Genomic DNA, 16690 nt, shown 5'->3' with positions numbered 1-16690 from the left:
AAAATCCCAGGTTTAGAAACAAAAGTAAGTCTTAAAGCATTGTTTTTTATTAAATATGTGAGTGTAAGTGGGAAAACGATTGGAGCTTAAATATTTGATGAAGATGTAAGTCTGTGTGTTAAATTATCCACCCAAAGCTATGCTTCAATTCAAGCTCTGCTTCTCTTCCCATAGCTATGAATGTGATGGTATTAGAAATCAGATCTTTGAAAATGTAATAAATTTATGGATCTCAATAAACACCACAAGATTCAGTGAGCCCTAAATCCAGTGAGGAATGTCATTAAACTTAATTAATATTTTTATTCACTTTACATCCCAATAGTGGCCCCCTCCTTCCTCTCCTGGTGTCACTCTTCCTTCCTCTTCCCCCTTCCCTATTCTCAGAAAAGGGGAGCACCCCCTACCTACCCACCCCCAGTATATCAAGCTGCCTCAAGACTGAGCACCTCCTCTTCACCTGTGGTCTGGAAAGGCCATGGACCCCTGCCAGACAGGGAGTGATCAAAAGGCAGGCAACAGAATTCGTGTCAGAGATAGTCCCATTCCCCTTACTAGGGGAACCACACGAAGCCTGAGCTGCCCATTGCTACATCTGTGTAGGGGGCCTAGGTCTAGTCTATGTGTGGTCCTTGTCTCTGCAAGACCCCTGGGCCCAGGTTAGTTGGCCCTTTTGGTCTTTTGTGGAGCTCCTGTAACCTCCAGGTTCTTCTATCCATCCCTCCGCCCTCACTTTTTCTCAAGATTCCCTACACCTCGCTCAATGTTTGGCTGAGTCTGTACATCTGTTTGGATTCACTGCTGGGTGGAACCTCTCAGAGGACAGCTATGTTAGGCTTCTGTCTGTGAGCATAGCAGAGTATTGTTAACAGTGTCAGTCTCCCATGGGGGTGGGTCTCAAGCTGGGCCAGGTACTGGTTGGACATTCACTCTGTTTTTATCCTTGGACATCTTGTAGGCAGGGAAAATTTTGGGCTGAACTTCTTGTGGGTGGGTCGGTGCTCTCATCACTCCACTAAGAGTCCTGTCTAGTTAGAGGTTTCCTCTTCAGTCTCCATGACCCATGCTATTAGGAATCTCAGCTAGAGTCATCCCCATATACTCCCAGAAGCCTACTCTGTCCTATATCTCCAGCTTTTAGCATAGATGCCTCTGCCCATGGTTTCTCTTCTCTCTGCAAGTCCTATGTTCTTCCACCCTTGCTCTCCCCAAATCTGATCTCTACCTTCATTTCTTTCTGTATTCCTTTTCCTACCTGTTCCCTCACTTCAGCCATTTCTGCTGCCTATTCTATTTCCCCTTCTCAGTGTGATTTAATCATTTTCCCTTGGGTCCTCCTTGTTACTTAAAATTCTAAACTTCATATGGAAAATGAACAAACAAAAAAGTCAGATTAGCTAAAACAATCCTATACAATAAAAGAACTCGTGGAGGCATCTGTAACCCTGACTTTAAACTATACTACAGAACAATAGTAATAAAAACCACAAGGTACTGGCATGGAAATAAACTGATTGACCAATGGAATTGAATGGAAGACCCAGAAATAAACCCTGACACCTACAGATGAAGGGAGCCAAAACCATACAATGAAAAAAAATACAGAATCTTCAACAAATGGTGCTGGTTTACCTGGATGTCTACATATAGAAAAACACAAATAGATCCATATTTATCACCCTGCATAAAACTCAAGTCTGAGTAATATCTTTAGAAGAGAAAAACTGTTTGAACTCAGGCAGAGGGGAGGACATGTGAAGATGAAGGCAGAAGCGGAACTATGGATACCACAAACCACGGAGCACTAGGTACCTGTGGAATCGACAAGAGATAAAGAAAGATTCTCCCCACAGACTGTCAGAGAGGAAAGTACTGAAGGCTCCATAATTTCAGACCCCATGGGCTTATATGGAGCTGCACTACCAGGAGGTATGGCCTTTTTGGAGTAGGTGTGGCCTTGTTGGAGTAGATGTGGCCTTGTTGGAGTAGGTGTGGCCTTGGTGGAAGAGGTGTGGCCTTGTTGGAGTAGGTGTGGCCTTGGTGGAAGAGGTGTGGCCTTGTTGGAGTAGGTGTGGCGTTGTTGGCGTAGGTGTGGCCTTGTTGGAGTAGGTGTGGCCTTGTTGGCGTAGGTGTGGCCTTGTTGGAGTAGGTGTGGCGTTGTTGGCGTAGGTGTGGCCTTGTTGGAGTAGGTGTGGCCTTGTTGGAGTAGGTGTGGCCTTGTTGGAGTAGGTGTGGCCTTGTTGGAGTAGGTGTGGCCTTGTTGGAGTAGGTGTGGCCTTGTTGGAGTAGGTGTGGCCTTGGTGGATGAGGTGTGGCCTTGTTGGAGTAGGTGTGGCTTTACTGAAGGAAGTGTCTCTCAGTTTTCCTTCCAGCTGTCTGTCGTTTGGGATGTAGAACTTCTACATCATGTCTGTCGAGACTCTGCCATGCTTCCTACCATCATAATAGACTAGGCCTCTAAAACTTTAATCCAGTCCCAATTAAATGTTCTTTTCTTTATATGAGTTACCAAATGGATCCAAGATGGTGGCACCATGGTGGAACAGCATGATTCCAAATCAACCAACGAGCCATGGCTGTGGACCCCAAAACTCCAGTGTCTGTGTTTCCAAGGTGAGAGTCAAGCCTATGGTGAGGGAAACAGTGGGTCCAACCTCAGGTCATCCAGCTAATCCTGAGAAGAGTCCCCAAATTCCACTGTAGTGCATTCTCAGCTTCCAGCCTGACACCCAGGATCCATGGAGACATCCCAATTGCTGTTCAAAGAACAACCTGTCTCCCAAAGGAGAACAACCAGACTTCTGAGCTCAAATGTTCTCCAAGATGGTGGCACCCAGTAAGCGCAGTGTCCAGGAAGTGGAAGCTTGTTAATTTCAGAGCATGTGAGCCAGTTCTGGAGCAACTGATTCTGGGACTTCCTCTGACAAAAGGAGGCCCTCCGGGCTTCTAAGGAGCCCAGTCAGTCCTGAGGATCATACAGCTGAGAAGAGCCACAGGCAGTTCCCTGAGAACCACCGACCCACCAATCAGAGACCATACTCACTAATCCTGGACAACTTCTACAACAACATTCAGCTTCCTGCCCAGGACTCATCTCCCATTCCCAAGAACTCCATCAGGCACCAGGAACTACCAGCCAAAGTCACAGGCAACCAGATGGCTAAAACTGGTGTAAAAACACAATCAACAAAAGCAAGCAGCACTGAATACCATAACACAACTGCAATACATGAAAATGACACTAAATCTATGCTAATGAAGATGATGCCTTTAAATAAGAATCCCTTAAATAAATACAGGGAGATACAGCCAAACAGATTGAGGATTTAAAAGACGAAATGAATAAATCACTCAAAGAAATACAGGAAAATACAAACAGGTGAAGGAAATCAATAAAATGGTTCTAAATCTGAAGATGGAATATGGGAGCAATAGAGAAAGAATAAACTGAGGAAACCCTGGAGAGGGAGAACTAATGGACGAGAACAGAAACTACAGTGGTAAGCATCACAAACAGGTATTTCAGAAATCCATCGATGTAATCTACCACATAAAGAAAATGAAAAAACAAACAAACAACAACAACAACAACAAACACTCCACCACATGATCATCTCCTTAGATGCCACAAAAGCATTTGACAAAATCCAACATCCCTACATGTTAAAAGTCTTGAAGAGACCAATGATACAAGGCACATATCTAAACATAGTAAAGGTAATATTCAGCAGGCCTATAGCCAACATCAAGAGAGAAACTTAAATCAATTCCACTGAGATCATGGAGAAGACATACTGTCTACTCTCTCCATATGTCCTCAATATAGTACTTGAAGTTCTGGCTAGAACAAGAAGACAACTAAAGGAGACCAAGGGGATACAAATTGGAAAGGAAGAAGTCAGTGTCTTACTATTTGTGTATGATATTATAGCATACATCAGTGACCCCCAAAATCCTACTAAGGAACTCATACATCTGTTAAACACATTCAGCAAAGTAGCAGGATACAAAATCAACTTAAAAAAATTCAGTAGCCCTCCTGTATACAAAATACAAATGAGCTGAGGAAGAAATTGGGGAAACAATACCCTTAACAGTGGCCACAAAAAAAAAAAAAGTATCTTGGTGTAAGTCTAGCCAAGCAAGTAAAAAACATGTATGAAAAAAAATCAAGTCTCTGAAGAAAGAAATTGAAGAAGATGTCAGAGGATAGAAAGATCTTCCATGCTCATGGATAGGTAGAATTAACATAGTAAAAAATGGCCATCTTACCAAAATCAACCCATAGATTCAACGAAATTTCCATCAAATACTAATATAATTCTTTACAGACCTTGAAAAAACAATTCTCAACTTCCTATTGAAAAAAAGCTAAAATAGCTAAGAAAATCCTGTACAATAACATATCTTCTAGAGGTATCTCCGTCTGTGATCTCCAGCTATAATATTGAGCAACAGTAATAAAAACTGCATGATGCTAGCATATAAACAGACTGGTGCATTAATGGAATTGAACCGAAGACCCAGAAATAAATCCACATGTGGGCCTTTGTCTGTAGGTGGAGGAGGTGCCCCGTCCTGGTAAGCTTTGTGGTCAGAAATAGGTGGGTGTTCTCCTTGCTGGCATCAGTCTACAAGATCCTAAAATGAACCTTACAGAGATACTTTCAAAGCTAACCACACAGACTTTAGGCCAAAAGATGTCAAAATCTGGCTCTTTGAAGAAACACATATCAAAACTGCCCTGGAGACAAGCCCTGGGAGGTGTCCTGGGTCTGCCTCCTGCAATTCAGATATTCTTGGTTTAAAAACCCAGAAGTTTGGAGTGGGAGGTTTGACTCCCCCATTTTTCCCTCTAAAGCTCCTTGTCTTTGCCTTTCTTTTATCATTAAACTTAGTGAATTAAAATCTAGTTCTTCGACTCTCAACTGTCTTTATTTTAACCAAGCATGCTTGATTATCTGGCTTTTTTTTTTTACAAGTCTGACTCCTTGAGGCTCAATCCTGACTAAGTCACAGCAGGCAGTTCTGATGAGACATGGTAGTCTGGGGTCAGTTGGTTGTGGAAAAGGGCTCTGAGGAATAAGGGAGGGGAATAGGGGGAGAAGGAGGGAGGGGAAAGGGTGGGAGGAGGAGGGGGGATTGGGAGGAAAGGGGCTACAGTTGGCATGTAAAGTAAATGAATTGAAAAAAAAAAAAAGAGCTGCTGTGGTCTTTGAAAGGCCCAGTATCAGCTCAGGACACCACAAGACCAAGTTCTCAGTACAAAGGAGATTTATTTGCCACAGAGGGGCAAAAGGCAGGCAGTAAGGGACAAAGACAAGATGTAGAGAACAAGGGAGAAGGGAAAGAAACAATGTGGGAGCAGGGATTTGTCCTGTGAGGTAAGACAAAGGACCACCTTTGGATAGAGAGCCTGGCATATTGGAAAATGGTGGCTTATAAAAGTACAAGGGAACCCCCCTCCCAAGTTAGAATGAAGTGCTTAATTTCATTTGGGCATGATAATTAGGTGAGCCAAAGGAGGCTTTTGATTGCTGGATTTCAATACTTTAAAAATGGACCTTGGCAGTCATCCCCAGGAGAAGGAATTGGCCAAATAAGGAAATAAACCTTGGTGGCCAGCTTTAGGAATGTGATCTAACAGTTTTTTTTAATTAATTAAAAAATTTTTTTTAATTTTTTATTATTTTTTTTTTTTTTATTTTTTTATTTTTATTAATTTATTCTTGTTACATCTCAATGGTTATCCCATCCCTTGTATCCTCCCATTCCTCCCCCCCCCATTTTCCCATTATTCCCCTCCCCTATGACTGTTCCTGAGGGGGATTACGTCCCCCTATATATTCTCATAGGGTATCAAGTCTCTTCTTGGCTACTTGCTGTCCTTCCTCTGAGTGCCACCAGGTCTCCCCCTCCAGGGGACATGGTCAAATGTGAGGCACCAGAGTATGTGAGAAAGTCGTATCACACTCTCCACTCAACTGTGGAGAATATTCTGACCATTGGCTAGATCTGGGAAGGGGTTTAAAGTTTACCTCCTGTATTGTCCTTGGCTGGTGCCTTAGTTTGAGCGGGACCCCTGGGCCCAAATCTGCCTATCATATTGTTCTACTTGTAGATTTCTAGGACCCTCTGGATCCTTTTATTTTGCTGTTCTCCCATGCGTCTCTCATTTAGAGTCCCAATAGGATGCCTTCCCCTCTGTCCCAGTTTCCTGGTAAGTGAAGGCTTTGGTGGGACATGCCCCTTGGGCTAGTATGCAGATATAAGTGAGTATATACCATTTGATTCTTTCTGCTTCTGGGTTAACTCACTCATTATGATCATTTCTAGCTCAATCCATTTATCCACAAATTTCGGGAATTCCTTGTTTTTAATAGCTGAGTAGTATTCCATAGTGTATATGTACCACAGTTTCTTTATCCACTCTTCTACTGAGGACACTTAGGCTGTTTCCATGTTCTGGCTATTATGAATAAGGCTGCTATGAACATGGTTGAGCAAATTTTCTTGTTGTGTGCTGGAGCATCTTCTGGGTATATTCCAAGGAGTGGGATAGCTGGGTCTTGAGGAAGCCCTATTCCCATTTTTCTGAGATAGCACCAGATAGATTTCCAAAGTGGCTGTACTAGTTTGCATTCCCACCAGCAATGAAGGAGTGTTCCTCTCTCCCCACATCCTCGCCAGCATGTGGTGTCGCTTGAATTTTTGATCTTAGCCATTCTGATGGGTGTAAGATGGAATCTCAGAGTTGTTTGATTTGCATTTCCCTGATGACTAAGGAGGTTGAGCATTTCTTTAAGTGTTTCTCAGCCATTTGATACTCCTCTGTTGAGAATTCTCTGTTTAGTTCCAAGCCCCATTTCTCAATTGGGTTATTCGGTTTGGTGGTGTTTAATTTCTTGAGTTCTTTATATATTTTGGATATTAGACCTTTGTCAGATGTAGGGTTGGTGAAGATTTTTTCCCAGTCTGTAGGCTGTCGCTTTGTTCTCTTGACAGTGTCTCCTGCCTTACAGAAGCTTCTCAGCCTCATGAGGTCCCATTTATTAATGGTTGACATTAAGGCCTGGGCCGTTGGTGTTCTGTTCAGGAAGTTGTCTCCTGTGCCAATATGTTCCAGGCTCTTTCCCACTTTTTCTTCTAAGTGAGTTAGTGTCTCTGGTTTTATGTTGAGGTCTTTAATCCACTTGGATTTGAGTTTTGTGCAAGGTGACAAATATGGGTCCAGTTTCATTTTTTACACATAGACCTCCAGTTAGACCAGCACCATTTGTTGAAGATGCTATCCTTTTTCCATTGAATGGATTTGGCTTCTTTGTCAAAAATCAAGTGACCATATGTGTGTGGATTCATATCTGGGTCTTCGATTCGATTCCACTGATCAACCAGCCTGTTGCTGTGCCAGTACCATGCTGTTTTAAGTACTATTGCTTTATAGTACAGTTTGAGATCAGGTATGGAGATTCCTCCGGAGCATCTTTTATTGTACAAGATTGTTTTAGCTATTCTGGGTTTTTTGTTTTTTCCATATGAAGTTCAGAATTGAACTTTCAATGTCTTTAAAAAATTGTGTAGTTATTTTGATAGGGATTGCATTGAATCTGTAGATTGCTTTTGGTAGGATGGCCATTTTTACTATGTTAATTCTCCCGATCCATGAGCAAGGAAGATCACGCCATCTTCTCAGGTCATCTTCAATCTCTTTCTTCAGAGTTTTGAAATTTTTTTCATACAAGTCCTTCACTTGCTTAGTTAGGGTAACTCCTAGATATTTTATATTGCTTGTGGCTAATGTGAAGGGTGTGGTTTTCCTAATTTCTTCCTCTGCAAGCTTGTCATTTGTGTATAGGAAGGCTACAGACTTTTTTGAGTTAATTTTGTATCCAGCCAATTTGCTGAAGGTGTTTATCAGCTTTAGGAGTTCTCTGGTGGAGTTTTGAGGGTCACTTATGTACACTATCATATCATCTGCAAAGAGGGATAATTTGACTTCCTCCTTTCCCATTTGGATCCCCTTGATCTCCTTTTGTTGTCTTATTGCTCTGGCTAGAACTTCGAGTACTATATTGAAGAGATATGGAGAGAGTGGGCAGCCTTGCCTTGTTCCCGATTTGAGAGGAATTTCCTTGAGTATCTCACCATTTACTTTGATTTTGGCTATTGGCTTGCTGTATATAGCCTTTATTATGTTGAGGAAAGTGCCTTGTATCCCCGATCTCTCTAAAACTTTAAACATGAATGGGTGTTGAATTTTATCAAATGCTTTCTCTGCATCCAAGGAGATAATCATGTGGTTTTTTATTTTCAGTTTGTTTATATGATGGATTACATTGATGGATTTCCGTATATTAAACCATCCCTGCATGCCTGGAATGAAGCCTACTTGGTCATGATGAATGATATCTTTGATGTGCTCCTGTATTCGTTTTGCAAGTATTTTATTTAGTATTTTTGCATCTATGTTCATAAGAGAAATTGGTCTGAAATTCTCTTTCTTTGTTGAGTCTTTGTGAGGTTTAGGTATCAATGAGACTATGGCCTCATAGAATGAATTTGGTAATTTTCCATCCATTTCTATCTTTTGGAGTAGCTTGAAGAGTATCGGTATTAGCTCGCCCTTAAAGGTCTGGTAGAATTCTGCACTGAAACCATCTGGCCCTGGGCTTTTTTTGGTTGGGAGACCATCGATGATTGCTTCTATTTCTGTCGGGGAAATGGGACTATTTAACTTGTTTATCTGTTCTTCACTCAACTTTGGCAAGTGAACTTGATCAAGAAAATCGTCCATTTCCCTTAGATTTTCAAAATTTTGTGGCGTATATGCCTTCAAAGTAGGATCTTATGATTCTTTGAATTTCTTCAGTGTCTGTTGTTATGTCTCCCTTTTCATTTCTGATTTTGTTGATTTCAATACTGTCTCTCTGCCTTTTAGTTAGTTTGGCTAATGGTCTGTCTATCTTGTTGATTTTCTCAAAGAACCAGCTTTTGGTTTTGTTGATTCTTTGGACTGTTTTCTTAGTTTCTAATTTGTTAATTTCAGCCCTGAGTTTGATTATTTCCAGGCGTCTACTCCTCTTGGGTGTTTCTGCTTCTTTTTTTTTCTAGGGCTTCCAGTTGTGTTGTTAAGATGCTTATGTGCGATGTTTCCAATTTCTTTTTAAAGGCACTTAGTGCTATGAATTTTCCTCTTAGCACTGCTTTCAATGTATCCCACAAATTTGGGTATGTTGTTTCTTCATTTTCATTGAATTTCAGAAACTCCTTGATTTCTTTCTTTATTTCTTCCCTGACCCAGGTGTCATTTAGCAGAGAGTTGTTTAGTTTCCACAAACGTGTAGGCTTTTTGTTATTTCTGTTGTTGTTGAATTGCAGCCTAAGAGCATGGTGATCTGATAGGATACAAGGTATTATTTCAATCCTCTTGTATCTGTTGAGGCTTGCTTTGTGACCTACGATGTGATCAATTTTGGAGAAGGTTCCATGGGGTGCAGAGAAGAAGGTGTATTCTTTCTTGTTTGGGTGAAAGGTTCTATAGATATCTGTTAGATCCATTTGACCCATGGCATTGGTTAATGATGTTATTTCTCGGCTTAGTTTCTGTTTCAATGACTTATCCTTCAGTGAGAGTGGGGTGTTGAAGTCTCCCACTATTATTGTGTGGGGATCGATGTGTGGTTTAAGCTTTTTTAGGAGATCTTTTACATATGTGGGTGCCCTTGTATTGGGAGCATAGATGTTCAGAATTGTGATGTCATCTTGGTTGACTTTACCTTTGATGAGTATGAAGTGTCCTTCCTCATCCCTTTTGATTAATTTTGGTTGAAAGTCTATTTTGTTCGATACTAAAATGGCTACACCTGCTTGCTTCTTGTGACCATTTGCTTGGAATATTTTTTTCCAACCTTTTACCCTGAGGTAATGCCTTTCATTATGGGTGAGATGTGTTTCTTGGATGCAGAAGAATGTTGGGTCTTGTTTATGTACCCATTCGGTTAGTCTGTGTCTTTTTATTGGAGAATTGAGGCCATTGATGTTGAGAGATATTAATGACCAGTGACTATTAAGAGTCTTAATTTTGATGTTGTTTCCAGTCAAGCGTTTGTGTAGTTGTGTTTTGCCATGGGATAGTTATCTATTTCCTGGGTAGTTTTGGTTGTAGCTTGACCCTTTGGGATGGAGTTTTCCTTCTAGTACCTTCTGTAAAGCTGGGTTTGTGGATAGGTACTGTTTGAATTTGTTTTTGTCATGGAATATTTTGTTTTCTCCATCAATGGTTATTGATAATTTTGCTGGGTAAAGTAGTCTGGCCTGGCATCTGTGTTCTCTTAGGGTTTGCAGGATCTCTGTCCAGGACCTTCTGGCTTTTATGGTCTCTGCTGAGAAGTCAGGTGTAATTCTGATAGGTTTACCATTAAATGTTATTTGGCCCTTTTCCCTTGCAGCTTTTAATATTTTTTCTTTGTTCTGCATGTTTTGTGTTTTGATTATTATGTGGCGGGCAGTTTTTTCTTTTCTGGTCAATTCTATTTGGTGTTCTGTAGGCCTCTTGTATGTTTATAGGCATCTCTTTCTTTAGATTGGGGAAATTTTCTTCTATGATTTTGTTGAGAATAGTTTCTGGGCCCTGGAGTCTGATGTCTTCTCTTTCTTCAATGCCTATTATCCGCAAATTTCTTCTTTTCATGGTGTCCTTAATTTCTTGGATGTTTTGTGTCAGGAGTTTTCCAGATTTGGCATTTTCTTTAATGGTTGATTCAATATCTGTGATTGTATCTTCTAGCCCTGAGATTCGTTCTTCCATCTCTTGGATTCTGTTAGAAAAGCTCACCTCTGTGTTGCTCGCCTTCTTCTCTGAGGTCTCACGTTCTCGTTTTTCTTCTGTCTGTGTGTTTATCATTGAATCCATTTTCATTTTCAGATCTTGAACTGATTTTTTGATTTCTTTCATCTGATTTTTTGTATATTCCTGAGTTTCTTCCATTGCCTCTTTATAGGTCTTCAGAGCTTGAACCGTTTTAGTTATTTCTTTCATCTGGTTGTTTGCATTTTCCTGCAATTTTTCCAGTTCCACTCTATGTGCTTCTTTTATGTCTCTCACCTGTTTGTCTGCGTCTTCCTGCATTTGATTACGAATTTTATTTGTTTCCTCCATTATCATCCTCATTACTAAGGATTTGAGTTCATTTTCTTGTATTTCCGTTGTATTTGAGTTCTCTGGGTGGTTTTCTTTTGGATAGCTGGAAACTGGAGACGCCATGTTGTTTTGGGGTTTTTTGCGTATGCTTTTTCGTTGTCCTTTAGACATCTTGCCGTCTTTGTTTTTGTTGGGTAGCTTCCAGAGTTGAATGGAGGGTGTCTGATGATAGATTCACTTGTTTTCTTACGATTTCCCTAGGCTGCGAGCTCAAAGCTTCACTGGTGTGGATGTTAGGAGGTTAGCCCTGTTGTTCTGGTCTCTCACAGCCAGTGATCCTCAGTCCCTCTCTGCTGTGGATCCTGCAATTGTTCTGGGTCTCTGAATGAGCGTTGGGTCGGGCCAAGGTATCCACAGCCTTCTGTGTTCCCTGCCAAGTCCAGCCAGGAGCACTGGGACCGAACCACGGGCAGAACTCAGCTAGATTCTCAGGGCCAGAACCGTCTGCCAAGCTCAGCTAGGGATTTTGGGCCCAAAATGCACACAGGGCCCAGCCAGAATTTTTGGGCTGGGACTACGCACCAAGCTCCACTAGGGCCTTTTGGCCCAAAGTGCGTGCTGTGGTCAGTTATTGACTCAGGGCCCGAACTGACCACCAATCTCAGCCAGGAATTCTGGATTCAAACTGTACACTGTGTCCAACCAGAGTCTTAGAGCTGGTGGAACCGAGAGCTCTGTCCAGCCTGTGCCACAGCAGGAGAACTGCGGCTGCTCTGAGTTAGCGCCAGTGGTGGAACAAGTGCTCCGCCCGGACTGTGTCACCGCAGGGGAGCTGCCGCTGAGCTGAGGTGGTGCCTAGGATGGAACCGAGCACGTCACCAAGCCTGCGCCACAGCAGGAGAACTGTGGCTGCTCTGAGTTAGCGCCAGTGGTGGAACAAGTGCTCCGCCCGGACTGTGTCCCCGCAGGGGAGCTGCCGCTGAGCTGAGGTGGTGCCTAGGATGGAACCGAGCTCGTCACCAAGCCTGCGCCACAGCAGGAGAACTGCGGCTGCTCTGAGTTAGCGCCAGTGGTGGGACAAGTGCTCTGCCCAGACTGTGTCCCCGCAGGGGAGCTGCCGCTGAGCTGAGGTGGTGCCTAGGATGGAACCAAGCACGTCACCAAGCCTGCGCCACAGCAGGAGAACTGTGGCTGCTCTGAGTTAGCGCCAGTGGTGGAACAAGTGCTCCGCCCGGACTGTGTCACCGCAGGGGAGCTGCCGCTGAGCTGAGGTGGTGCCTAGGATGGAACCGAGCACGTCACCAAGCCTGCGCCACAGCAGGAGAACTGCGGCTGCTCTGAGTTAGCGCCTGTGGTGAAACCAAGTGCTCCGCCCAGACTGTGTCACCGCAGGGGAGCTGCCGCTGAGCTGAGGTAGTGCCTAGTGTGGAGCAGCGTGCTCAACTAAGCCTGCGCCACAGCAGGGGAGCTATGGCCACGCTGAGTTAGTGCCTCAGGCAGAATTGTTTGCTGGGCCGGGCCAATACCCGGGACTCTGGGGCCGAACTGTCCGCCGAGTCCAATCTGGGTCCAAAGGCTCCACGCGACCCAAATCCTGCCCCTAGTCCCCTCTCCCGCAGCAATTCCCACCAGCCACCACACCAATCGCCTCCACCGGAAGGCTATGAGCTGCAAACCTCAGCCGCCGCTGCTGGTGTCGCTGGTGCTGCCGCCTCTACCGCTGCCGCTCCGATCAGAGAAAAACCACGCTCCTCCCGTGTGCAGGGGCACGCAGGTCCTCCGCACCCTGGTCCCTCCGAACCGTGGAGCACTCCCGCTGCCGTGATGTTCGGACCTCGGTGTTCCTGGCTCAGAAATCTGTGCAATTCCTAATTTTTTATTATTAATTTATTCTTGTTACATCTCAATGGTTATCCCATCCCTTGTGTCCTCCCATTCTTCCCTCCCTCCCCCTTTCCCCTTATTCCCCTCCCCTATGACTGTTCCTGAGGGTAACAGTTTTTAGCAAGACAGCGGGGCATGCGGGAGAAGAGCAAGGCCTGCCAGAGTCATGTTTGCCATGCATAAGTTGGCCAGAATGCCTTCAGTCATGGTGTCTCTTCACAGCAGTAGAGACTCAAACTAAGATGGCATCTGTTGTAGCCATTCTATGGGAGACCAATGCACTCTCTAAAGGCAAAAACAGTTCTGTCAGTTTCAGTCTTCAACTGAGTCACACAAAAAATTAACTAAACTATTTGTTTGGGCTTTGTGGAAAATTCTGTAGAGAGATAAAATTAACTGAAATGCAGAGCAGCTATGAGTTGATGTAATCACCCATGAGTCTGAATCTTGGTACCTGTGATGACTTCCTATAACTATGAAATATTGGCATCACTCTTGTAGCTGATCCACTAAGCAGCTCGCCTCAGTGAGTAGATGTAGGTGAAGCTGACTTACAGAAAGCGTTAAGGGCCTCTGCGGAACTGGGGGTTTCCTGCTGCACACAAAAGAAGTACAGGTGTCCAACCCTGCCTAGTTGCCAACAGCAGAAGTGAGAGCTGGCTTTTTTAAAATCTAAATTTTCACATGAACTTTCAAGCATTTGTAAAGAGTGAAAAGAATAATAGTTAAGTTTTGGCTTTTGGAGAAAAACATATACTTTATGTGTGGCTCCTTGAACACCTCAAAGTCTGTAGGAATTTGCTACTGGCCTTTGGCAGTTTCTTTTCTTTTGTCATTTCTTTCTTTCCTTTTAAATGGTGTATATTTATTCTGGGCAGTAATTTTTTCTTTTTCAAAATTATTTTATTATGTTTCTTTTTAAAACATATACATTTATATTATTGTACATGAATAAGATAAACTACACACAGCAGGAAGAACTATGAAACAATCATGAGTTAAGAATATGGAACACTTCAGGAATTTGCATGTCATCCTTGCTCAGAGGCCATGCTAATCTTCTCTGTATCATTCCAATTTTTCTGTATGTGCTGCCGAAGCGAGCACAGTAATTGTTTCTTAATGCCTTCAACAGTATTGCTTCATTGCCCCATGACTTTCAAGTCTCCAGCCTTCATCCTCATGATGGGGGCCACCAGAGTTGTCAAGATGGGGAAATCTTAAGATGACAAGGAACAGTTTATCTAGAACAACCTTGAAATAAAGATTTTCAAGTAATAAAAATGAATTACTCTTCAAAAGAGCAATGTATAGATTTGTTTTTTTAAATATTCCATAAAATACAAGACTGATGATTCCATTACATAAATCATCATTTTACAGAAGAGTCTGTCTCTGTGCTCACATTTGGAGTTTATAACTTTTACATCTAGTTACTATGTCTTTAAGAGACCAACCATCCCAGCTGAAGGGAGGCCCATTCCTCAGCTGAAGGCCTGCATGGGGAGCATGTATTTTTAGCTGTGAGACAAAGGTGAAGTGGCTTGCTCTTCCTGGTGTCATGATGTTTTAAAATTTCATGGAAAGAAAGACTTAGGAGCATCTTCCGGACAATGCCTTGCGGCACACAGAGGCTGGGGTTAATTTCCTTTGGTACTTTATTGGTCTCTCATGCGAGGTTCCAGTAGATGGTGACAGTTCACATTAACCAGAGGCTCTGCTCTCGGCAGTAAGGTAAAACCCTGTCACAGTAGCTGAGTCCAAATTTCAGACAGGGCTAGGCAGAAAAGGGACAGACAAGGCCTCCTGCAAGAAAGCAAACAGACACTGGTGCTGAGATCACAGCCCATGTTGGCCATTTCCCTAAAGGAGTGCTATTAATCAAAGCGACAAAGAACCCCGTGAGAACGGAGTGAAATGCTAGAGCGACAGTGAAGGTAACATTCCAGACTTTATACATACATGTAGTTAAGTAAGAAACATTAAACACCTGTGCTTTTAAGTAAACTCAAGTACATGTAACCACAAGGAGGAAATTTTGCCTAGGTCTTTGGAGTTCTTTGGAAAAGGAATTTGCATAAGATCTGGATTAGACAACAAAAAAAATTGAATATAGATGAGACAATAATCCAAAGAGGGAGATTTTGAGTTAACAATTTTATTTATTGGAAAAGATATGGTGACATTTTCCTTCTAAGGAAATGTGGCTTGGCGATTTTAAATGAAGAGGGGAAAGTCCCATTAGGGAAGCTGTTCTCTGGCCTTAGGGAGAGGGGCTGGCATTCCAAGCTACACACAATACAAATGAGTTAATAGGCTGGGCAAGTCAATCACCTGGCTAAAGGACACCTTCACTCCGGGGAGCCTCTGCCTTTTAATGAGATATTGTACTTTTCTTCCCAGATCTCCTGCCCCCAGCACAGTCATCTCAGGGCTGCCACAAGGCTCTGTCAGATCTGCCTGGCTTTCCGTGTCCTGACTCAGAAAGGCATAACTATTTTCTTTCTTCTCTTCCATCTTTCTTTGGAAGCTGTCTGGAGAGTTGATATACTTTTGGTGGTACCCTGTGCATCCCTCATTCTCTGAGGCCACCTGTCTCCTCTATTGCCTAGGAGCCACTTGTCAACCATGTGGCTGACCTCCATACCTGACTGAAGCCCATGCCTCTCTCACTTTCATCTCTTAAGCTTTCACCTGTGAATGCACAATGAACTTCTCTCATAAACTGAACAAGATAAATAGCAACTGAAAGGAGGAAGACTGTGTGCATATCTGTTTTGACTTAACCCTGTTGTGTGAATGAGCTAATTACCCAGGTCAGCTAATATTTATTTTTACATAACTGTGTTTGTATGCATCTGTTATTGGTTTGAGTATTTAGTTTCAATCATTCTTTTAGAGTGCACTTAGACTTATTTTTTTTTAACATTACTATAAGATGCACAGCAGGTTATGCCAAGATAAGCATCATTCATCTTGTGTTTACCACACATCTTGATTATCCCAAGAGGCCATATCAAGTGATTGACTTACACTTCTATGTTTGTGCAAATAATCCATGATACTTATACAATGACAACTGTATAACGTATCCCTAGTGTTCAGTTTGAAAATCACAACTGTACAAAGAAATTTCCAATTATGTCATTCTCTGCTTCAACCTTCCTCTTCTTCTTGGCCTGTTTTAGTCAGCCTCCTTTAAGTAGCTGACTGCCTTAATAGATTCAGATGATTGATTGGCTTTCAGCAGCAGATTCGGAAAAACAGAACATAGATGAAGGTTTATGGGTTTCTTCCACATAGTTATTTCTGCCATAGTTTCTGCATAGGAACTGCCATAATTCTTGGATGATGCAGTGGTCACTTTGCATCTGTGCTGTTATGTATGCCTAATATGTGCCCCTTACATCAGGATTCAAGGTCATAGAGTGGACATATATTCCTATTGGGGGACACACCAGAGCTGACATTAAGGATGGTTGAAATATGAAAATTTAATTATCACAAGTAGGATACTTGCAAACTTTTAAACTTAACCTTGACAATTTGGAGGCAAATTTTTGAGTGAACTTTATGTAACAGTTCCATGTTTACTCCTGGAAGGCTTTGCTTTTAATAGCTGAGATGAACATCTGTGTGTACATTTCTGTGCTTTCTGTAGTTTTT

General features: G+C 42.6%; 1 non-coding gene across 1 annotated transcript; it reads right to left on the bottom strand.

Annotated features, from left to right (window-relative positions):
- Positions 1 to 14024: 14024 nt before the first annotated feature.
- Positions 14025 to 14131, bottom strand: LOC127199724 (U6 spliceosomal RNA). Its single transcript, XR_007831988.1, has one exon. It is a non-coding gene; the product is annotated as a U6 spliceosomal RNA (small nuclear RNA).
- Positions 14132 to 16690: the final 2559 nt, after the last annotated feature.

This window comes from Acomys russatus, chromosome 15, assembly GCF_903995435.1.
Source record: "Acomys russatus chromosome 15, mAcoRus1.1, whole genome shotgun sequence".
NCBI classification, from domain to species: domain Eukaryota; kingdom Metazoa; phylum Chordata; class Mammalia; order Rodentia; family Muridae; genus Acomys; species Acomys russatus.
This window is presented reverse-complemented; position numbering and strand designations above follow the sequence as displayed.